This window comes from Hermetia illucens, chromosome 1 (genome assembly GCF_905115235.1).
Source record: "Hermetia illucens chromosome 1, iHerIll2.2.curated.20191125, whole genome shotgun sequence".
In the NCBI taxonomy this organism is placed as follows: domain Eukaryota; kingdom Metazoa; phylum Arthropoda; class Insecta; order Diptera; family Stratiomyidae; genus Hermetia; species Hermetia illucens.
This window is the reverse complement of record NC_051849.1, coordinates 131134687-131160722: the sequence shown is the minus strand read 5'-3', so window position 1 is coordinate 131160722 and position 26036 is coordinate 131134687. Positions and strand designations below refer to the sequence as shown.

Here is a 26036-nt window from a genome sequence, read left to right as displayed (position 1 = left end):
ACTATTCAATTAGCAGGGTCACACGAAATGGTTGTTGGAAGTACCTGGTTTGCGCGGAAAGCGGTCCACAAACATACGTGGGCCTCTCCAGACCGGACCACTTTCAACCAAATTGACCACGTGTTGATCGAACGCCGTCACCTCTCAGCCTTGATGAATGTCAGAACATATAGGGGGGCCAATATAGACTCGGATGACTATCTCGTTGGCATGGTGCTCCGAGCCCGAATAAAAATACCACCTAGAATCCCCTCTGACAATCAGGTGAGAGTGAACACTGAAGCCATCCACAACACAACCCTCCGCGACACCTATAAGAGGGAAATGGATGCCGCAATAACCGCAATCAACAGAGGACCTGGAGATGAAGCATCAACAAATGATATTCACAATCACCTGAAGAACGTTATCATGGATACGGCCACAAACATACTTGGCCCCAGCTGCCAGACGGCTGGTTTGACGATGAATGTAAGCTAACAACGGAACGGAAGAATGCCGCATACCGAGTAATGTTGCATTCTCAAAGAACGCGGGTACGCGCGGAGACTTATCACGAACTCCGTCGAGCGGAGAAGCGACTTCACAGACGGAAAAAGGAAGCCTGGGAGAACCGACAAGTCTGTGAACTAGAAAAGTACAGGGAGCAACCGCACCAGGCGCGCAAGTTTTACCAACGTCCATCCTGCCTAGACAAAGTGGGAAATCTGATTTCCGACAGAATGGGCATATTAGAGCGATGGGTTGAGTACTTTGATAGGCTACTGAACAACCAGAACATCGGCGAGTTGGAGGTCCCGCCAACTGAAGAGGACGGACAAATACTGCCACCACCAAGCTTAGGAGAAACAGTCCCCCCAATTCATCGGCTAAAAAATCATAAGTGGCCAGGAGCCGATGGAATTACAGCCGAATTGGTTAAATATGGAAGGGACCAGTTGCACCAAGTGGTTCATCAACTTGTGCTCAAGGTATGGGACAGCGAATCAATGCCTGACGATTGGCAACGAGGCATTATCTGTCTCATACATAAAAAGGGAGATATCACACAGTGCAGCAATTATAGAGGTATCACGTTGCTGAGTACCATCTATAAGATATTCTCCACTATCTTGCTAGGCCGGATAGCCCCATACGCCCAGAACATCATTGGCCCATACCAAAGAGGCTTCACTCCAGGCATATCAGCAACAGATCAGATTTTCTCTCTGCGGAAAGCGATGGAAAAACTGTTGGAATATGGACAACAGTTGCACCATCTGTTCATCGACTTTAAAGCCACTTATGATAGCATAGCCAGGGTGAAATAGTACACGACCATGAGAGAATTCGGTATCCCGACGAAATTAATAAGACTGACTAGGCTGACCCTGACCAATGTGCGAGGCCAGATAAAAGCAGCAGGATCACTCTCAAGACCATCGCTATCATGCCTCCTCTTTAACCTGGCCCTCGAGAAAGTGATCCGTGATGCCGAGGTAAATGCAAGAGGTACGATCCTCTTCAAGTCCACCCAACTACTGGCCTATGCTGACGATATCGACATCATGGGAAGAACCACCCGAGATGCACAAACTGCCTTCATCCAGATCGAGCAGGCGGCGCGAGATCTTGGGCTGCACATCAATGAAGGCAAGACAAAATATATGGTGGCAACGTCAGCACCGAAGACGAATCAACCAACAACATCAAACCGCACTGGTCAAACACAAACACGACCAAGAATAAGGAGAGGAGAATACAACTTTGAGACCGTTGACAATTTCTCCTATCTAGGGTCGAAAATGACAACCGATAACAACTACGATGATGAACCCCGCGGACGGTTGTTGTCAGCCAACAGAGCCTATTTCAGCTTACAAAGACTGTTCCGCTCAAAACGTCTCACCATAGGGTCAAAGCTCTTACTGTACAAGACTATGATCTTGCCAGTTCTCATGTATTCCTCGGAAACTTGGGTTCTTAGCAAGAAAAATTGCGAACTCTTGGCCGCGTTCGAGAGAAGAATCCTCCGAAGAATTTTTGGCCCCGACGAAATCTATGAGCGATACCATGACCGTTTGGTTGTGGCACAATAGGTTACGGTGGGCGGGTCATTTAATCCGTATGGATGAGAATGATCCAGCCCGGAAAGTCTATAAGGGCAATATCTATGGTAGGAAAAGATGACGAGGCAGGCCCTGCTTGAGATGGAGCGATGGCCTCGGTCAGGACGCGAGACAGCTTTTAGGGATATCGAATTGGTGGACCTCGGCGCAAAACCGGGTTGTCTGGAGTTCCTTATTAAGGCAGGCCTAGACCGGATACCGGTTGTTGCGCCGTTGATGATGATGATTGATCCTCAAATAATTCCCACGCCGACATCTGCTCAAATAAAGTCAGTAACAATATATTATTATATTTTGGAAATTAACTTGCTAGATGCGTCAAACTTTGCAATAACACTGATCACCTATTGAGCATCACACTTGGTAGAAATCCCACTGTTATTGACAAAGTTAGAGTGTCTCATTTGCCTGGTTCGTGTAAATTTATTTGGAATGTCAGTAGAAAGCGGACTGACCGTGCTGCAGTCCATCGTGGACAGATGATGTCAAACAGCACGCGGACTGTTTTACACAAAAAGTGATTGAATGTACACTACCGTGAATTTTGTTTCCAAGATGATACCCAATGAAGAAGAACTAGTTTTTTCGGTGTCCATTTTTGCTGTCCGTCGCGAATTCTGTCATTTGATGTAACATGTCCGCAGTAAACCGCTTGCTGTTTGACTAGGATGATACAATATTTCATAATACAGAGTTCACTTTCTGTTTGCGAATCCTTAAAAGGCATAGTTTGACTTATGGACGTATGTCATATGCATATAAAATATAAAAACTTTAAAACGCGGATGGAAACCTGAAGTTCCGAGCTTCCAATTCTCGACTTTTTAACTTAACATTTCATTCCTGGTGCAGTCTCATTTAGTTTGACCCTTTTGTTATTGTATAATAGTTTTGTATGTAACGAAAATCTGGATTAGTTCATTTTCATATGTAGATAAAATATATTACAAATATAAGACAATGGACACAAATTCCATTTTTAATCTAGCTCCTTCTAGTCTCTCCACACTTCAATTTACGATAACCTTTTTCGAGCATGTCCTATGATAGAAATCCTATCAGCCTTTAAGTTTTCATTAAATTCAATCAACCTCGACAAATATTACTGCCGCCTAGTGTTCTAGGGTTAATGCTAAATGGGGGTGCCTAAATAGGCCTACAAGAGGCTCAATTAGATTTGGGTGAATAGAGCGGTCATGATTATATAACCGTCTCCCCTTGTTAAACGGTTATGCCTAGTAGAACCTCACGCTGCGGTGTCATTTATACATTTTACCCTCCCACGAACCTGCAAGGAGACTTGGCACTGTCCTAGGTATGAAAGTCATGTGCAACCTGCGGCCCTACATTCTTGTTAGATATACAATAGTTGAGTGTATTGTTAAAGGACATTTGTATACAATTTAAAGGGCGCTGCCTGCGGTGAAGCGTAATGATATCTAATGTTGGGACCATTAAGCATGAGGGACTTACTTTTGCTTTTGTGTGATATGCAAAGGCAGACTACCTTTCTTTCTTATCTTGCAGCCATTAAATTTTGTGTTTTTTTTGGCTATCGGGAGGACGAAGGATGTAAGTAAATGGTCTGTTTTGGTTGTTGTCACTTCATTGGGTTAATGGGACCCAAATGGTGAAAACATCTTTTATTACACTCACAAATGTGATATGTGGCTGCACGAAGTCCTGTCCGAAAGATACTTCATTTATCTATCCGCTCATATCATTGTACGACATAAATTCAAGGATTTGGCCTAATGGCATATGAAATAACTTCAATAAAACAACCCTAGTGCCTGTTACGTTACAGCAGATTTGATAAGACCTAGCAACTGTTTTTAGCTACAAATTATGCAATTTCCTGGCTAAGTGGAACATGACCATCCTGGTAGAACCAGTCATTTCTTATTTAGTTAATCGAAAATCTTACGCCGAACTTAATTTGATATTCGAAATGATTATTTATGAGGACGCATCGCTTGCATACCATACACATATGTCTGTAAGATGTCTACATAGTTGTTGGTTCTTCAATGCCAATACATTTACGGAGGTTGTTATCATTTACGACTGCTTCACTTCTACAGGTGATCCCAAGTAATGCTTGCAGGACGGGTAAATCCCATGAAGGGAATTCCATTCAACCTCACATATTTCTACGGGACCAAATACCGTACTTAAACTTGATATGACCTCGATTCTTTCAGAGTAAGCGATAATGTGATTCGACAGCCGTGCCAGAGTACTTACTCTTCTCTCCTTCGGGACTTTGCTTTCCGCTCCGCACTAACGCCTTCCCGTTGAATTTTCAGGCAAAATGCAGTGAGTACGACGTGCAATTTATTCCAGAATACCAGCCAGTTGGATAGGATGGATAAGAGTCTTCTGTGTCTTCGTGGGATGAGTTAAACTGAGTTGCAGTCGTTCCAGCAAAAGCAGAAAGCTGGTTATTGATTCGAAGATTGTAAATAACTGAATTCAATCCAGTTGTTGTCCCTTTTGCCGTATAGCGTCTACTGGATCAATTTAGATTCCGGAAGTTATATTGAATCTTGAGGCAATGCTCACAGGAAGTTGTTTGTCCGTAAATGCTTTGCATATTTCAAATTCAATTAGCAAACAGCTAGGCCATGCATGAGAGTAGTTACGTCGTGAAACAGGAAAAAAATCAATAGATGTATTGATAATGGGGATGAGTTAGGTTTTAGCAAGTTAAGGGGCTGGGTTTGGGAAGCTATCGCGGCAACAAATAACACCCAGTTTTCTACAATTCTCTGGAATCAAACAGAAGATCCGCTCCAATGACTTACATGAAATACGGCCTAGCAACCGAGTTTAAATAAGATACCTTAAGGGTTCTTTTCAACGTTCCATTTTTTTGCATTTGAAAGTCACTAAATCCTCGAAGAGACTTATTTATGTTATCATATCATAAGAGCATATGTAACATAGCAGCGGAGCATAATTGGCATATAATATGTAGGAAACGCCTTGAGCATGTTTTGTTGGATATACCATTTTGAAGCTAACGGGCGTAATCAATCCCGTCTGTTTGTTGAAATCCAAGCAAAGAATGAATTATTTCCATTCCAGCTAAACATACAAGCACTTGAAAAATATCGGCTCGAGTATTGAGGGAGCGCAAACGGGAGCGAATAAAGACCCAACCCAACAGCGGAGTGACTGCGTGCGTGCGGAGTGGCAGAGCAGACAAATGAATTTCATTACACAGACTTGTACGAAGCAATATACAACAAGTCCGATGCGCAATGAATGAACTTTTGCGATGCGTTTGTTGCGTCATTTGCAATATGGCGGCGCTTTTCGTTTTCGACAGTTATTGTTGAATGTAAATAATTTGAATGAATTCGTTTTGAGAACTGCCGGAAAACACTATTTGCGTTGCAAGTGCTAATTATTAATATCACTTGCATTAGTCCGTAGCGGTCGGCACTCCGCACGCACCGAAATTGTGTTTCGACCTTAAGAGCCACCCTACATTCCTTTCAGTAGAGGGATTAATAGAGGGGTTTTTGGTACTAAGAAATTTAATCGTGTCCCATATTTTGTTGCGCAGAAATTCAATGTGACATTTGTTGTGCGGTTACTGGTTTGGAAAGATGCCATGAAGCTATTCCGAATACCTGGAAAAGTTAATTACGCTGCAAACCAAATCAGCAAAACTATCTTTATCTTTATATAACAATCGAAATACCGGAAGCTAATGCTTCGGGTATAAAGGTTTCGTGTTCCACTTATGTCAGATACTTTCTACGCACACTTCCCCTTTCGTAAATGGATAAAAACCCAAAGTATTCCTGCATATACATATTACTATCCATACATAAATTGATTGTACACATTTTTCCGATTTACTTCCTTGCGACCCCCCATTCATATAAGCCCGCTTTTTGTTGAATTCACGAATTGATGTGTTACGAAGACATATACACATTTAAGAATGCACTACATTTACATAAAATCTAACAGTTTCTAACAGTACCTTTGTTAATAATTTTAATAATTTTGTACTTCTAGCATGACCGTAAGGGGCTAAATTTCTAAAATACGGTAATATACTATTATTAACTTTTGAGCAGATATCGGAATGGGATGTATTTTGTAGATTTCGTTTAAACACATCATTGTGTTTTTGTGTAAAACAAAACCTTATTAAAATCGATTCAATGTCTGTCTGTCTGTGGAAATCTGGTAATTAACGCCAAAGTTATAGCAGTTCAAACTTAGCAATTTCGCCCAAATTTACTGCTTCCAAAGCCATGCAAATCAGATACTGACGTCATAATTACCCGGAATAATTGACATTCGCGTGAAATATTAAGGGGGTCATCCCGTGTGAAGGCCGTTTTTTTCCCTTTTTGGAATAATAATTTTGGAGGACTGGATAAAGATAGAAACGTGATTTTTTCACCATATGTTTATCGATATCTCTAGTATATGTGATACATTTTTCAGCTTGATATCGTAGCTAGTTTTTGGAATACGTGTCAATTTATGCACACATCTCCAAAAAAAGGTGTTTTCCTTCTGCCACGCTGGAGGGCGCTCTGTTCATCTGAAGAAAAAAAACTAAACGGCATTTTAATGTGGACAATACGGTCCGCAAACTAGGATAATTAGAAAATATGGAAAGGTAAATTTTTGGTGGGCTTTTAAACTTAATTTTTTGGATTTTGGTGTTTTTTTACGGATTTTTTTAATAAATAAAAAAAAACTACCCATCCGATTGCAATTATCCTAGTTTGCGGACCGTAGAAATATTATTAAAGAAGTCGTGAAAATTTCAAAGAATTTGGTTGGATAGATTTTAAGCTATGGTGGCAGCCGATTTTCAAGATGCAGTTTCGAAAAAAAGTATTTGAAAATTTAAATGTCATTATCAACAGTAAAATTTTAACTCAGCATTAATCTGCTATACCTGGTCCATAGAGAGTACCCTCCGTTTCTTCAAAAAAGTCTTGTAACGCCGCTTGTTACTTTCTGGTTTCAATTCTGGCTCTTTTAGAGTGGTCAGTCGTCATCGTTCGGACCGCCAAATTCGCGCTTTTTTACGGCGGTCGACATAAACCTGACATATCTGACCAACTTGACATCCCATTGTCACTAGGATTTTGAGAATGCCATTGAGTCCTTCATTGAAAATAATTACAGCCAGAAAAGTGACTATTTCTACATCCTTGGCCCCAGAATGAGGGTGTTTAGGAGCGTTGTTCCCATTCTTTTCTCGACATGTCTTACCCATTCCTTTTTTACTACTACGTATATTTTATTATTTGCAAAAATTTGCAGAATTACCGGAGAAAACTCCAGCAAAATCCAATATACAATATACAAAACTTGTTGCAATTCGAACATCCGTGTTCATGCTTGCTAAAAGTTACTTTGCTGATGTTGATGCGAAGTCCTTTTTCTTCTCTGATAAGTATCGATTCCCATGAAATACTCGTTTTTTAGTGTGAGCGTGACGTTGAACGGTAAAGCAATCTCCCTTCGTGCGATCCATTTAAAAAAATCACTGAACACACAAATAGCACAATACTTACAACAAAATATAAGTGAGTATAGCTTGGAAGCCTTTCAGTGCTCACTCTAGACTGGATTATCCTTTTTATTGCAAACAGCAAATAAGTTTAGACAATTGATTGGTTTTCCATCTTTTTATATTTATAGCTGTGTTCGAATTTATAAAGCTCAGGTAAAAAACTAGGTAAAAAAAGATTCGATGCTCTTTCTCATCGAGTACTCTAGCCGCGGCTGCAAACTCCTTACCTGTTTAACACTGTAATTTCTGAACGACTTGGAGTATCGGAAAATCGCTTTGCTCACATATTCTCCACTATATATAGATACAATTCATGCAAAAAAAAATCAATTTCTCCAACCCGACACACGGGATGACCCCCTTAAAGTCGCATTTATGAAGAATCTATTTATCTGCAGCCCTTTTTAAGGTTTTGTGTAAAACACTTATGTGAAATCTAATCTTCGAGAGACGTCCCATTCCAATATCTGCTCAAATAAATTTACTAATAGTATATTATCAACTTTTAGAAATTGACTAAAAAACTCCCCTTAAATTCATCCTAGGTATACCAAATTTTGCGCCGACATAGAGGACAGTCTCGTGCATAGACATGCACACATGACAATCCAACTATTAGTGTCAAAGTTATAGAAGTTCAAACTTATCAATTTCGTGTTAATTAACAGCATCCTAAGCTATACAAATAGGACGCTGACGTCATAATTAACGAGAATAATTGAAATTCGATAAAAATATTAAAATTCCATTCAAGAAAAATCTAATTCTTCCTGGCCCTTTTTAAGGTTTTGTGTAAACACAAAACCTTATTAAAATCGGTTTACTGTCTGTCGGTCTGTCTGTCTGCCTGTCTGTCTGTCTGTCCGTCACACGCATTTTTCTCGGAGACGGTTATAGCGATTGACACCTAGTTTGGCATAAAGATGGGAACTGTAAACGCTCACGCATACAGTGGGTTACATCCTTTTACGTCGAATTTGAGGGGGGTCCCCATGCATGCACAAGTAGGGTGTAAATTTTTTTTTTATCAAATATAGTCATGTGGGGTATCAAATTAAAGCTCTCGGCTAGTACTTTTCGAAGCGGGTCTTAGTTTTGACTTTTGTTGGAAAGGTCGGGAGTGCGGGGGGTTCAAAGTGACCATTTTTTAACGAACCGATTCTCAGAAACTACCAAACCGAAAAATCTGAAAAAAATCAGGGGGCTGCTACTATATGGTGCCTAGGCTCCGAAATACCCTCCATACCGATACCTTTTCAAATAAAGTTAATAATAGTACATTACCATAATTTTTAGTAATTGGCAGGGACACCCCCTTAAGTTCACCATAGAATCACGAAATTTCGCAATAATGTAGGTTACATAATAGAGCATGATCTTACCAAATTTTGTGAAAATCGAACTATTACTGACAAAATTATAATAGGTCAACTGTCGCGTCAGTGCAAATTCAAGACTTGGAACGTCAATATCACTCGAAAGTGGGTATATGCATATATTACGTTCTACATACTAATGGGACAAATGCACACTCAAATCTCTATATAAAAGGAATACACAAAACCTTTCATACCTGAAGTGTCTAGCTTCCGGTTTCTCGACTTGTTTTCAGATTTTTTTCGGTTATATAGATTCTGAGAACGAGACGTCTTACCTTTTGGAGGGTCATATTTGGAGCCCATATTCCGCTATGTTTCAAACAATGTCAAATATGGGATCTACTAATTGAGCCCTTTCGTTTGATACCCGATAAGGCCATATTCAGTAAAAAAATGCACTCCCTTTCGCATGTATGTTTTATGTAAAGGGATTCACAGACAGACATATATCGATTCTAACAAGATTTTGTTTCGCATAAAACCCCAAAAATGGAAGAGGTTAGTATACATATTGGTTTGTGGTCAATGAGCTCCGAAACAGTTCAACCGATCGCCAGGGAAATATATATGTAATATATGTATCTTTAAACGGACGCAAGTTGCCGTAAATTGGCGTTAGATGGCGTTGAAATCGATTAACTTCTTCACCCGATCGTTATGAAAACTGGTGTATATATGTTTTTGTCCATGGCAAATACTTTCGCACCCGCGATGTTGTAGCTCGACACTAGATGGCGTTCTGACAAATCAATTTCTACACCGTTAAGCCGATCGAGATGAAAATTGGTAAAGATTACATTTTCAACCCCAACCTCGGGGAAGGGGAGAAGGGTGGCCCTATGTAGAAAGTTATGGCCCTTCAAAGTGGGCTTTTGTTATATCGTTATGTCGTAATGCTCAATCAGGGGATGAACGAGTATGCAAAAGGAAGAGGAGGTTCTCCCTCTTTAATCCTATGGCCATCCCTGCTCCAAATTGAGGCTATTATCATGTCAGAGCTCTGATTTAACTTTGAACCCTACGCCCAGGCCGAAAGGAGAAAGTCAGTAAAGAAGCGGGAGATTTTCTTTCCCAAAGCCCGTTGAAAAATTGTAATGGACATGGTCATGGTACGTAGTTAGAAGAAGAAAATTTCTTTTTTACCATCGTCGAAGAATTGTGGCGGTCATCACCCATTGAAACTTATGGCACCCCGAACAGCCGCTATTACCGTAACATTAATAAGCTTATTGATAAAGCAACCAACTTCACGATCTGCAAGGGAGGTTGATGATATCAAAATATTTCCAATTTACGGTACCTTACCTTCTAAAGGGAGGGGGAGTAACAACTGTGATTTTTTAACCACAAAGAATTTTCATCAGGTTTGAAGATGGGAACCCTCTCTATCATAAACTTTTCAGCCCCTTTAGGGATCTGGCTGAAATACTGGAAATGATTGAAAATGCATCCAAAGAATCGAACATTAGAAGATCAACCACACCTGGACGGCAACTCTCACCCAGTCGAGTTGCCGAAATACCGAAAAAGTAGACTCTTCAACTGAGAAAAGTGAGATGCTTGACTTAATAACCAGCAAGTTTGGGTTTTCACTTTAAAAGATGTCGAAATATCTGAACAACATGGTGTACGAATCACAAAATTTCAAACCAAAGTGCCTGCTTTCAGAGCTGCTGCAATATCCGAAAAGCAAGATAGACAACGTGGCGAAGCTGAACGCTCACAACCGATTCTTATTCAATTAGCCATATCTGAATAAGTCAAGATTGCAAACCTGGCGGTTTTGATGAGTAACCTCCTCGGGTTTTGAATTTAATACCGTATCCACATATTTGCTAAACCTAAATAAGTCATCGCGAATTGGAAGCGCTTGCCGTCGGGCTGTTTTGGTCAAAGAGAATTTGCTTGTTTGCTCAGAAGACTCTAAGGCACTTGCAAACCTATAGATAGGCGTGTTTGGTCTGCCTTAAAAATTGAATTTAAGCCGAGGGTAAATGCACTATTAGCGGCATTAATTTTAAGAGTTTCATAACATAAAATATAGGAAGATGTATATGCTGATTGCATAAACTTGAATATTATGTTCAATGCCGTCATTTTGTGCGTGGACAATCGAGCTGCGTGCATATTTAGCCTTAGACCTCTGTTCTCATTCTCTTTATGATTCTATTCCACCGGGATAAATCCCTCAATGACATGACTGTCAATTGGGCTCAGATGCGTCAATTGCGGTTCTGTTGGACCACTGTCTCCAGTTCCTGTTCATTCTTGTTATCACCGCCCACCTCAAGATAAACCATGCTACTGCTAAGGTGGCTTATATACGAATCCCAACCTGTTCCCTTAGAATTCCTCATTATTCTTTTTACTTGGTCAACTTTTAAAGAAAGGAGACAATTCCATTGAGTGGTATACCACGCAATGAAACCCATTACATCAAGAAGGCCGTTGAGTGGATCGCCTTAATGTAGCGTAGAAGAGTCGAGAAGGAGTGCAACTTTCTCAGAAGATGGTGTGGGTAGTTGCATTATATTAATAAGAACTAACGGCAATGGCACATTAGTTTTATTTGACGTGCTATACCCCATATGGCTGTGGGGGCGGTAATTCAAAATAATTAGGCAACATCAGGTCCACATTCTTCGCAGGCTTTTGCTAACTTACGAACGTTTTCTAGAGACAGAGTGTGAGTAGATCTTCGACTGGAATGCATTCAACATAGTTTCGAGCGACATCGAGAGCGATAGGAGCTGGACTCTTAAAATCAATGTGGAAATGTTTAAAACGACGCGGTCAAAGTGGCTCACATGTCCACAATCAAGGCACATTTCAACGCACTACACATGCTGGTCCTGAGGAAAGTAGTGAAGAAATGTGGAGAAAAATTAGGGATGTAACCCAAAGTGCATCTAAAATCTAAAATCTCGGACGTAAAGAACGGAGGAACCGCAACGTATGGTTCAATGATGTCTGCATGGAAGCAATTAACAAGAAAAACGAAGCCTACAGACAACTAATCGAAAGACGAACCGGAGCCAGAAAAGACAAGCTTCACTATCTAAGATGATATGCTAAGAAGATCTGTAGACGATATTAACGAAAGTTCAATAACAACAAAATTTTAACACTTGACGACAGCTTGAGAAGAACTACGTACGAGTACGGAGTGAAAATAGATTTTAAATTGTGAACTACCCTCCGTAGAGATCTGAATGGAAATATCATCTGCGACGCCACTCAAATAAAACCAAGATGGCTTCTGTATTTTGAACACCTCTTTGACTCAACGGCGACGACACATTTTCACCCGTTTGGAATTCCGGATGATCCGATAACAAGTGAAAGTAGAGGCAGCTTTGTCTAAATTTAAATCATCAGCTCCCAGAATGGATGGCACCCCAGCCGAACTCTTAAACAAGTCGGAATACCGGAAGCTCGGCGCTTCAGGTAAAAAATCTCTCTATGTACGATTTTCCATTCGTACATAGCGTCGTTCATATAAGTTCACTTGATATGATGATGACGTCATACACGTCTTAGGGTGTAATAAATTGGGTTGGATTGCCTTGAAACTTTTCAGAATTATGTCCCATATTATCGCCTATGATGCTGTCAATATGGTTACACACCATTATTAACTTTATTTGTATAGATATCGGGACGGGATATATTTTGAGGCCTAGATTTCATATAGATGCTCCAATGTGATCTTTCATTTGGGGAGATTTTGAGAACGAGCGCTGTTTGACTTTTTGGACACACATTTTGATCCCTATCTCCCCTATGTTTTATCCACCAGACAGACAGACGGGCCGACAGACATTGAATCAATTTTAATAAGGTTTTGTTGCACGCAAAACTTCAAAAAGGGGGAGCAGAGCTCACCAGTCGAATTTACAAATGAATCTGCAGAATCTGGACAACTGAACAAATATGTGACGACTGGAGGAAAAGTATAATTTGTATAGTTTATAAAATAGTGATCGCGTTGAGAAAATTTCAGGAGGATCCCATTACTGTTCATCTGCTGACAAATATAATCGAACAACGAATAAGAGAGTTTACAAAAACTATTACCGGGGAATACCGAGGTGGGTTCTGATCAGGACGGTTGATAACGGAGCAGATATTCGCAGTAAAGCAGGTCCGTGAAAAGTGCTGGGGATGTGACATCGATGTGCACCGGCTGCCCGTTGACCTCTGTCAGGCGTACGATAGAGTATATTGTAATGCTCGTGGTAAAAATCCAACCGAAGTTAGTCCAGCTAGCCGAAGGCACAATGATAAACAGCGAGGGTCAGGTAGAAATTTAAAATGAACTGACAGAAAGCTCTCCTATATTGTCAGGATTTAAGCGAGGGATGGTCTCGTCGCCAAATTATGTATCCTGGCGCCCGAATAATTTGTCAGGAAGGTGGCCCCTGTTGATACCAGAGATATGATGCAGTAAAATCCGCACAGCTGGTGGCGCACATGATGTGGATATTATTGCCGGATCGATGATTAGTGTGAAAGAAATATTTCAGCAGTTCTAGTCAGCAATGAGTGAACTGGGGCTCAGAGTAAATGAATCCAACACAAAATACACGTCCACAACTAGAAGGGCACTGCTAACATGCAGAACATTGCAATGGGCGAGCATTATTTCGAACAGGTGGATCAATTTGAATGTCTAGGAGCCCTACTCTCGAAGGACAGAAACGGCCACATCGAATGAATGCATGAAGTAAGGATACCGATATAAGTGCAGAAAGTCAGAAGCGATGGCAGTAAGCCAAAGAAACGTTGGGAAGACTCGATGGACGCAAATTGCAGATAAATTCTAAAAATTTTCAACTGGAGGACGCGGTCCTGCGATCGAGTTAATTGGATGCATCCGGGCAGCAAGGCTCGATTTCGGTTGTAGCACCATCGAAGATTCGTCTGGCATCCATTGTTTTCTTTCTGCGTATATCATATCATATAGTTAAGATGGAACCCTTTAGTTTCACCTGTAATATTTTTTTGGAGTAGAATTGCGATTGTTTGGAATCATGGTACTCTTTCCAATGTTTTATTTTTGATCAAATGCAACCTTGTCGTGTATTTGAAAGTTTCTACCATCGATGTTAGCGATGACTCAACTGTAAAGGATTGGAAACCCTTACTGGTAAGTAAATTTACCGACTAAATGTTGTCAATCCGACACAATCAGCAAGGGCCTTCCTGAAATATACTTCAGGGCTGAATGAGTTGATGCTCGAAAAGTTTGTTAGTCGTCCCTTGTCATCTGACAGATTGCCATTTGTCGTTTTGAACTTTTCGATCCCGCACGTGTCATTTTATATAAAATTCGCGTGCCCTTATACCGTTGCGTGGGTCCACATCATAAATAACGGCTCGGCCAACCGCGTGGAGCCGTAAAACTCCACGGGAGGGGAGGGAGGATCCACGACCATCGCATCCTCAATCGATGCTTTTTCAATTTTAGGTCTACAATAAGGCGCGCCCTTTGTGGCTTCCACCCTACTTTAGTATCGTTGGGTCGTAAAATGGGGAGGGTAGGGAACAGAATAATATTCATGCATGGGCAGAAAAAAGGAATAATAAATCTAAAAACAAATAATGAAAAAGGGGAAAGTACAAGTAAGGTACAATTATATATTATTGTGGGACAAAAAACGAAATGAAAATTTGAAAAATAGGAATATAAAATGAAATGAAATGAAATGTCCTCCCCTTAGAACTCTGAAAGGAAAGCTTTACATGATTGGTCGCAAATTGTCAAATTTTTATAATAAATAGATTATAATTAAATTGCGTCCATTTGGGACCATTCCAGGTTCGCAACAAACTACTTGATTAATTGGTTAACTTTATTTTTTCCGTCCTAAAATTTGGCGTGGTTATCGTGAAAGAACGATATTTTTTTCGAACAAGATAGCGAGAGTGCGAAACAACACCGCACGCGACGTGCCCAGTCCTTAACTAACAAATTTATCTGCCACATTTTAAAATTGTTATCCAGGAGCTTCTTAACACGATCAAAGGCATTCTGCTTATGAATGCCATCACGTAACTTATGCCAGTTTTAGAACCAACACAAAGACATCTTGCTTACCCAGGATGATTATTACGATTACCCATCTAATGGATCCCAAGATTTGTGCCAAAGCCACCGTTACCACAAATACTTTAATTCCAATTTTCCGCAAAAAATGGCACCCTACTTGCTGCTTGTCTACCAAAAATATCATTTTTGTGGAAAGTTAAAAAGGTGGTAGGATTTCGTAGATAAAATGGTGTAGATGGACAAAAAAAACTGATTATTTTGGAATTATCATTTTAAAATAAGTGAATATCGGGGCGGCAATGGATAATTTTAAGGAGGGAAATGGAGGTATTGAGAGGGGTTATGTAAGCAAATAGAAAATATGCTGCATACAATGGAATGAATCTCTCATCCGCTCCTCATTCAACAAAGAGTTCTAAAGGATGCGGACATAATACTGACTTTCAGTGGAACCTAATTCTTGCATCCCCAATTTCCTGCCAGATGCTGTGTGTATATGTCCAGCGTGGTGGAGAGTCTCGGCTCTTAAATATTAAGACTGTAAGGCTCAGCTGTACTCGATACTTACTGAATGACATTACATTAGCCACAACATCAGATTTTATGTCATTATTCGATTTAATATCTAGATAAATAGCTGTAGATACCATGACATATGTAATTGCTCAAAATATGCTTTTCTTTTTCCAGGTGAAGTTTGCCTTCCAGACACCTAGTAGTGTATGCTTCCTACAAAATCCTAGGTAAGTGTTCATTAACGTTCACGCCCCGTATTCAGGCGATACGTTGGCTTCCATAGCTTACACGAAAATACAAATGATAACGGGCTACGGATTATTCAATTAGCAGGGTCACACGAAATGGTTGCTGGAGGTACCTGGTTTGCGCGGAAAGCGGTTCACAAACATAGGGGGGCCTCTCCAGACGGGACCACATTCAACCAAATTGACCACGTGTTGATCGAACGCCGCCACCTCTCACCCTTGATGAATGTCAGAACATATAGGGGGGCCAATATAGACTCGGATCACTATCTCGCTGGCATTGTGCTCCGAGCCCGAATAAAAATACCACCTCAAAGCTATATTCTCCTATCTTTATTCTTCCCGTTTGACCAGAGCGGTTTGATGTTGTTGGTTGGTTGGTTTTTGGTCCTGATATGCAGCCCAAGATCTCGCGCCGCCTGCTCGATCTGGATGAAGGTAGTTTGTACGCCTCGGGTGGTTCTTCCCATGATGTGGATATCGTCAGCATAGGCCAGTATTTGGGTGGAACTAAACAGTATCGTACCTCTTACATTTACCTCAGCATCACGGATCACTTTCTCGAGGGCCAGGTTAAAGAGGACGCATAATAGGGCATCCCCTTGCCGTAGACCGTAGATGATGTCGGATGGTCTCGATAGTCATCCTGCTGCTTTTATCTGACCTCGCTCATTGGTCAGAGTCAGCTTAGTCAGTCTTATCAATTTCGTCGAGAGACAGAATTCTCTCATGGTCGTGTACAGTTTTACCCTGGCTATGCTATCATAGGTGGCTTTAAAGTCGATGAATAGATGGTGTAACTGATGTTCATATTCCGGCAGTTTTTCCATCGCTTGCCGCAGAGCGAAAATCTGATCTGTTGCTGATTTGCCTGGAGTGAAGCCTCTTTGGTACGGTCCAATGATGTTCTGAGCATATGGGGCTATCCGGCCTAGCAAGATAGCGGAGAATATCTTATAGATGGTACTCAGCAGCGTGATACCTCTATATTTGGTGCACTGCCTGATAATTTCCTTTTTATGTATGAGATAGATAACGTCAGGTATTGATTCGCTGTCCCACATCTTGAGCACAAGTTGTTGGACCACTCGGTGCAACTGGTCGCCTCCATATTTAACCAATTCAGCTGTAATTCCATCGCCTACTGGCCACTTATGTTTTTTATGCCGATGAGGTGGCAGTATTTTTCTGTCGTCTTCAGTTGGTGGGACCTCCAAATTGCCGATGTTCTCGTTGTTCAATAGTTCACCAAAGTACTCAACCCATCGCTCCAACATGCCCATTCTATCAGAAATCAAATTTCCCTCATTGTCTCGGCAGGATGAACATCGAGGTGTGTAAGGCTTCATCTTGCTGACATGTCGGTAAAACTTCTGCGCCTGGTGCGGTTGCTCCCTGTACTTTTCGAGTTTACAGGCTTGTTGGTTCTCCCAGGCTTCCTTTCTTCGTCTGTGAAGTCGCTTCTCCACTCGCCGGAGTTCTCGATAAGTCTCTGCGCGTACCCGCTAACTTATATTCATCGTGAAACCAGCCGTTCTGACTCTTTTCGTAGCTGGGGTCAAGTATTTTTGTGGCCGTATCAATGATAACGTTCTTCAGGTGATTGTGAAGATCATTTGTTGATGCTTCATGTCCAGGATCTCTGTTCACTGTGGTTATTGCGGGATCCATTTCCCTCTGATAGGTATTGCGGAGGGCTGTGTTGTGGATGGCTTGAGTATTAACTCTCAGCTGATTGTCAGAGGGGTTTCTGAGTGGTGTTGCTACTGAAGCGCGCAGCACCATGCCAACGAGACAGTGATCCGGGTCTAAATTGGCCCCTTATATGTGCTGACATTGATCAAATGGTCAATTTGGTTGAAAGTGGTCCCATCTGGAGAGGCCCACGTTTGTTTGTGGACCGTTTTTCGCGCAAACCAGGTACTTCTCACAACCATTTCGTGTAACACTGCTAATTGAATAATCCATAGTTCTTTATCATTTGTATTTTGATGCAAGCTATGGGAGACAACGTATCGCCTGAATACGGGCTCCTTCCCTACTTGGCTCTTAAAGTCCTCGAGTCTGATTGTGATATCATATCTGGGACAGGACAAAAGGTGTTTTTCTGCTGCCACGCTAGAGGGCGCTGTAATCGTATTTACGAAAAAGAGTAAACAGCATTTCAAAGTTCAGACTTCACTACAGTCCGCAAACTAGGATCATTAACAAATATTAAAAACTAAATTGTTGGCGGCTGTTTAAACTTTTTTTTGTGAATTTTCTTGTTTTTTTAAGGTTTCTTTAATGAATAAAAAAAAAATTACTAAATGAATCGCAATTATCCTAGTTTGTGGACCGTAGAAATATGTTCTAAATAAATCGTGAAAATTTCAGAGAATTTCGTTGGATAGATTTTGAGCTATGTTGGCAGCCGATTTTCAATATGAAGTTTCGAGAAAAACGCATTTAAAAAGAAGATTGTGATTTTTAGCCATAAAATCTTAACTGATCATTAATCTGCTATACCTAGTCCATAAACCTTAGGTTTGTTCAAGAAACACATGCAGAGCCTTGGCTTCAATTCTTGCCCATTTAGTGAAGTCATTCGAACGTCATTCGGACCGATAAATACGAGCTTTATTACGGCGATCGACATAAATCTGGCATGTGACTTGTTACGTATTTAGCACTATAATTTCCGAACGACTCCGACTATCAAAAAACCACTTTGCCCATATATTCTGCACTACATCTAGATACAAGTGATGCAAAAAAACAAATTCGTTTCCGCGGATCCGACACACGGGTTGACCCCCTTAATGAGGCTTATATTTATAAATTTGCCTCTGAAGCGCAAAGTGCATAGCCGTTCGCCCATGTTTTCAAAGCCGACAACGGCAGGTTTCATTTTTGGGCTGACTAAGAAACCTACTTCGGACACATAGTTTACTGGATGGCCGCTAAAATGTATGGTGTAGCGACTCTTCTCCAGGAAACCGGTCTCTGTTCAAGGCATCTCCTGTAACGGTGTTACATCATATTGTGGGAATGCCAAAAGTAAACATGCTTAAGTCAGAAGCTTAAGGTTTCGAGCTTTATTCAATCACAAGAAAAAGCTTTACGATCGTATTGAGAAGACTCAAGCTGAACTTATCACCTCGGAAAACTAGCTGCAGATTTTGTAAGAAGATTAGTGAAACCTCTATACATACTTGGGAATAATGTTTTGGTATTTGCTTATAACAGAACAAGTTGGAAACCGGAAGCTCGGCGCTTCAGGCATGGAAAGCTTTGTTGATAGTGTCATTTATATATATATATATACCAGATATTGAATGTCACTGACATTTTACTTCTTAAGGAATAGTAATTTGATGCGAAAAAGGCAGCCTTGACCTACTATAACTTCGTTAATAATACCTCTATTATAACCTATATAGGCTAAATTAAAGAGAGTTTCGTACTCATTTACGGTTCCTTCTCATCCATTTATGATGAGAGTACGTTAACGTTGCTGCTGATCTCATTCACGACCTCATCTAGTGTTCCTCGAAGGACAAACCAAATCTTACTGGGTAAAACAAAACCTTATTAAAATCGGTTTCCTATCTGTCTGCGACACGCATTTTCTTCAGAAACCGTAAATCGTATTGATATGAAATTTGGTGGAATGGTGGGAACTGTCAATCACCTCGGATAAAAAGAAAATCATCGTTCTACGTTTAGTTGAAGAAGAGCGTACGTGCAAATGATTGGTGCAAAATTTGTTTTTCACCAAATATGATCATGTTGGTTATCAACTGAACGGCCTCAATTAGTATTTTTCGAACCAGATAGAATCAATTACTTCAAGAACCCGTTCTCAGAAACTACTCAAACAAAATAAAGTTAATAGTATACAAATATATTTATTATTATTATATTCGGCAGTAATATGGTGTATAGTATTATTCTACCAACTTTGGTGAGAATTTAACTGATTAACAAATTATAATAGGTCAAAATTATCGGTTTTGCGCAAATTTGTGCAGTCTAAGAATTTTAATGTCAGTATTACTTTAAAGTGAGTAGTGAATAGGCAAACTAAATGCACAAACATTAGGAGCTGCGCACAAATGGGACAAATGTCTACTCATATATTCTTACCTAGGAAAGACACAAAACCTTTCAGACTTGAAGCGTCCAGCTTCGATTTTACCGACTTAGTAATTTATAAATTAGTCGGCATTACCAGAGAATAGATATGAATGTATAAAAAGATCATCCTGATTGGCCAAAGACGACCTAGAGGGCAGAACTATCCCAAAAACTTCAAATGTTGATGAAATTGACGGTTAAGATCTGTCCACAAATAGCTCAGCAGTCTTGGGAATAAAGCGACAGTTGAGTGCTTTTGGAGTCTTCGGTATTTTACGCCTCATTGCACAAGTTGTATCCTTAAACCGTTGCGTGGGTCCGCACAGGAGATTGAAACACAAACAAAAGGGATACTGCATGGATCTAGCGGAAGAAAATACCCCAACTAAAACTGGAAAGAAACAAAATACAGGCTACCTCGCGCGCTTAAAGCCGTAAAAGTTGAGCCCAGTGGTGCGATCTAGAAGGCAGATCCATAATTGAACACATCCTCAAGCAACTCCTCTCCTGCCTCAGTTATTCACTATTCGCGGCCTTTGGGATCTCCACCCTCCGTTAGCACCATATTGGAGATAGATCCGGATTAGTTTTTTTTTGATTTTCAGGTTTCAGTGTGGACTCAGGCATCGGGGACACTTGCAGTTTTATACAATGAAGCGTGAGGAACCGAGGTGGAAGGCCCACCCACATAACCGAGTACAGAAGCCTACAAAGCGTGCCAATAAGACATGTGGAGCTTCAATACTTGTGAACGGCTGGTCTTTTGGCCATCGCTTTCCAAAAGTAGGTCCTTCATTTATTCATACAACTTGGTAATGATATTAATTAAGTATTTTATATTATTAAGTTTGAACAAAAATTAAATCTCTTTAAAATTGCTTTTTTGTTAGTTCGGCTTGAACTTTAGTCTGGTAAAATTGTCAGCATTTAGAAGGATTCGTTTTGTGGCATTCGATGGCTATTCCATTTCTTTTCTCGTCAATTCCATCCATCTCTGAATGGTCATCTGAATGGTCTTTTCCGATAGTACATTTATTTCCATATCAGATATATATATATGTCTTATTTCGCACATAATCTTATATGCGTAGACATAAATTGCGCGTATAGATTTTTATGATTATCGATGACAATGGTATCGACACGCAACATTTTTCCACCAATCAATCAGCAATATTCCGCTCTATTTAGAGCGGTTTTATCTGGATGGATGCATCAATTTGAGTTTATTTTCGCATCTCATTTCGGATGCTATTGTAAGCAATTAATTAAAAATGATAAGAGTAAAACAAAAGCCCACACAAATGCTGCGATGTCTGTGAAATAATTTCGCATTCAGGATATCAGCAACACGAAACATCGAGGCCACGCTAAATGAAAATGCCAACGTGCAAGAACAACAAATAATATCAAAGGCAAATTAGGCGTAATCCTGACGTTGTTCGGTTTATTATTAATTTTTTCGCCTCCGGTTAGCTTCAAACAACTCACTGAACAGCCCGGGTAGCCGTTAGACTACCGTTAGCTGGCTGTGTAATTAAGTACGTAAATGTTCAAAGAATTTTTGCCGCTGGCGAAAGGAATTCAAAACTTCGAAAGAATTTTCTGTGTTTCTCAACATGGAGCTTCAGTCGATTGCGGAAAATTCAGAAACTTGGGAAAATTTCATTAGAATACATAGCAAATGCGAGGTGTGCAAAATCGAGGGTGGCTCTGAGTCGAATTGATGCCATGACTTCATACTTTTGTGCCTGGCAGTCGCAAGAAAGGGGCAGGAAACATCCGCGGGGAAGTGATTCACAATTGTGTCGGCGTGTGTGTGTGTATAATCCTTAACAGATGATGAAGCGCCTATCAAAGTGTAATCAGCGAGATACTCCCCTAGCAAATTCACGATTTTGATTCGATTCTTCTGCACATATGGTGATCATCGTCACCATTTCACTTATATATGGAGGCGTACTACGAGTACGTTTTCGTTTAGCAAAATGAAAATCAATTTTATTTAATTTTGGGTAGCGGAAGCATCAGGGGCATGAAGATTCTTGTAAAACGAACAAATGAACGAAACGACCGATTCTTGTAAAATGGAAGCCAAAGCCAATTAATTGCTTCAGGAGCTATTTCCCTAAACTTTTCAGATTCTTTTCGAGTTGTTTTCAACTATCTAATATCGCGCAGTTTGTATCCCGCACTCTCAATCAAATTATTCATTGTGTCCCCTTTGTCTTGGTGGTTAGTCACTCTTGTAATTTACCACCAACATGATGAACAGCAGTGGTCAGCGGTCAGAAGACATCCTTCGTTTCTACCCTCCAGGCCAAGTGAAATTTCTTTCACATACTGAAAAATGGCTTACTAAAAATGGTATTCCCAAAGGGACGCAAAGAAGTTTGAATTAACCCTTGTGTTACTACCCATCGACACACAATTTGTTAAATTACATTCGTTCTTAAAAAACAAAAAAAATGTATGCCTTATAAAAACTTTACACCAGCATTTGTACATCAAATCTTTTGTTTTGCATATGTTACATCAAAAATTCCGCTCTTGTCACCATATAAAATGCGCGAATTAGAATATTGTTTGACATTTTATATTCACCAAAAATAAAAACCATATTTTTTTACAATACCCGGACGCATGAAATTACTAAGCTACCTACGGAGATATGCGAGCGATGTTAGTAGAGAGCAGAGTAAAAGACATGTACAAACCTAAACTATTTTTCGAATGTATGCATTCTTTCAAAAACTGTTCAACAATGTTTCTCAGATATCAAAGAATATAGAGACCCTTCTCTTCACTTACTTTTTCACTTCAAGAAACCTGACTTTCCCTGAATTAAGAAGGTGTACTAGGTACAAGGAGACTATATACAGGAGATTCAACTCCCAGTGCATTCTTTGAAATTTTATGAGGACGGAAAATCTTTCCGCATTTTCTACCACGATGGGAGTTGTGTGACCGAAATTCCGAGCATAAGAGCTGGTGTTAGCGCCGAAGGCACGGTCAAAGGATAGTATAGATCCCAGGCAGAAATGTGGATTAGTATCCACCATGGAGTACAAAACCTGGGAAAAGTCTGCTGAATCAACACCATCAGCTTTACTCTTCTGTTTCTTCAGCCTTTTTCCCGTTTACAAGCGGGGTCCGCTCGTCGCGATTGGTTTCGCCATTTGACTCTATCAAATGGCTGATCTGGATGCAATCTTGAGGCTTTTAAATCCTCATCCAGCGTATCAAGCCACCGTTGTTTCGACCTTCCTTTTGGTAATTTACTACCGACTTTGATGTTCAGAACAATCATGGCAAATGAATTCTCGTTAGGTTCGAATTGCGGGACCATACCAAAACGCCTCGCTTCCAGTTGTCAACATTCGAAATAAATTTCGAATTCTCTAGGGCAAGCGATGGAAAAATTGTTGGAATATAGACATCAGTTGCAAACTGTATACGGCCATGAGAGAATTCGGTATCCCGACGAAATTGATAAAACTGGCTAGACTGACCCCGACCAGTGTGTGAGGCAAGATAAAAACAGCGGGATGACTTTCGAGACTCTCGTCATCAACAACGGTCTAAAACAGGGGGATACCCCATCTTCCGCCCTGGTCCTGGAAAAGATGATTCGCGATGGCGACGTAAATGCGAGAGACATTATCTTCTTCAAGTCCACCCCACTGCTGGACTACGCTGACGATATTGACATTATGGGAAGAACAACCCGAGATGTACAGTCTACCTTCATCCAAGTCGAGCAGGCGGCGCGAGATCTCGGGCTGTACATTAATGGAAGCAAGACGAAGTACATGGTGGCAACGTTAGCGTCAAAAACCAAAGAACGAACAACATCGAATCGCACTGGTCAAACGAAAATAATAAAGAAAGAAGACTACAACTTTGACTCCGCTGAACATTTCTCCTATATAGAGACGAAAATCATAACCGATAACAGCTATGATGATGAAATCCGCACCCGGTTGATGGCAATTAACAGGGCCTATTCCAGCTAACCAAACCTGTTTCACTCAACACTTTTCACCATGGGGTCAAAGCTCTTACTGTATAAGACAATGATATTGCCAGTCCGTATGTTTTCCTCGAATACCTGGTCCTTAGCAAAAAAACTGTGAACTTTTGGTCACGTTCGAGAGAAGAATCCTCCCAAGAATTTGTCGTTCCCCACATGAGGATAGACGATTCGGTAGCCTACATAACGACGAAATCTATGAGCGATACCATGACCGTTTGGTTGTGGATAAAATTCGGCTCAACAGGTTGTGGTGGGCGAGTCACGTAATCCGTATGGATGAGGATCATCCAGCTCGCAGAGTCTATAAGGGCAATATGTATGGTAGGAAAAGAAGACGAGGCAGACCCTGTCTGAGATTGAGCGATGGCGTATGTCTTCAGGATAGCTTTTAGGGATATCGAATTGGTGGACCTGGGCGCAAGACCGGAATGTCTGGAGTTCCTTATTAAGGCAGGCCTAGACCGGATACTGGTTGCTGCGCCGTTGATGATGATGATGTCAGTGCCGTATATATGATGCAGTGCATTGGTCTCTCCTTACGTGGTTGCGAGCACATGGCAGCGTCTATAACAACAATAGATAATGCACAGCTGTTTACGGCTTCGAGGAGAAGTTCCCTAAAAATTAATTTCATATTAATGGTAATGGATCTTAATAGAATCAGTGAGTGTATGATGCTTCAAAATTCCTCTATGGGATAGGGGGGGCATATATTTCTGTTTGCTATCCTAGGAAGTGGATGCATGCAAAGTCAATTTTTCGGATGCATTCGTTTCCTGTTGAAATAAGATGAGGCAACACACACAAGAAAATCATCTAGGTGACATTGACACACAAACATACCAAAACATTAAATGCATAGTCTCGGACTGCTTACCTACATCGTCCCTACCCGAAAGGTGCACAACGAGATTTCGTGCCCCATTGCCACCTTTATATAGCCTTCTTCACTGGGTATTACACCTGAGTTAGGATTACAAACATCACTATTTGTAATTCAACATATAATATAAAAGTCACTATATATTATTATATTCAGCTTAAACACCTGCGTGAATCGGAACTGAATATCTGTCTAATATATGAATTTACTTTGGGCTACAATGTAGTATTATTTATAAACCGACGATACGACTGAGAAGCCAGCTAGATTTTTTTGGGTGGTAACACAAGGGTTAAGGAAGCCAACTTCCTAATAAATTTACTTGCTGGTTTTTAACCTTCAGGTTAATAAGCAGCTGTGCGATATTAATAATAACTCTGGGTTATTTATCAACTGGTCTCCCACTGACGAATACTAAATTTAACCTGATAATTTCACGATACAAATTTAGGAGCAAATTTATTTTCATTAGAGACTTTTAGCTGTTAGGTTGCAAAGGTGGGAAAATGTTGAAATGAAACGAAAATTTTCAAAAATTTGTTTTACGGGATTTGGAAAAGTGAAAGGAAATTTGAACTCCACCGAGTTTTCAATATGGCAAAGCATATAGCAAGCAATATCGAGAAGCAATACAAAAACATGGAGCAGTTGAAAGGCGGTTTGATGCAAGCCTAACAAGAAACTGCAGTGATACATTGCGTAACCATTATTACAAATTTTAGAGATACGACTAAAGATATTCGTTGTGGCTTATGGTAACTACTTTGAACAACTCCACCTTATTAAAATCAGTTTACTGTCTGTCTGTCTGTTCGTCATACGCATTTTTCTCAGAGACGGTTGCAGCGATTGACACCAAATTTGGTAGAAAGGTAGAAACTGTGAACGCTCCCGCATATTGCTAGTTACATTCTTTTACGTTGAATTTACGGAGGGGTCCCCATACATGCAAGAGGGGGGTGTACATTTTTTTTCATCAAATATAGTCATGTGGGGTATCAAATTAGTACTTTTCATTGCCGGTCTTAGTTTCGACATTTGTTGGGAAGGTGGGGAGTGCGGGGGGTTAAAAGTGATCATTTTATTAAACGAACCCATTCTCAGAAACTACCCAACCGAAAAATCTGAAAAAAAT

At 40.5% G+C, this 26036-nt stretch overlaps 1 protein-coding gene across 4 annotated transcripts in view; it reads left to right on the top strand.

Annotated features, from left to right (window-relative positions):
- The window catches only part of LOC119646613 (potassium voltage-gated channel protein Shaw-like), a 637421-nt gene that overhangs the window by 108800 nt on the left and 502585 nt on the right, over nucleotides 1-26036 (top strand). For 3 of the 4 annotated variants that reach the window (XM_038047117.1, XM_038047118.1, XM_038047115.1), the window contains exons 1-3: nucleotides 6451-6461; nucleotides 11731-11733; nucleotides 15790-15842. The gene's annotated coding sequence lies outside the window, so the exon portion shown is untranslated. Of the gene's footprint in view, nucleotides 1-6450; nucleotides 6462-11730; nucleotides 11734-15789; nucleotides 15843-26036 lie in introns of those variants that run through there. The other variant, XM_038047116.1, reaches the window with a different exon arrangement.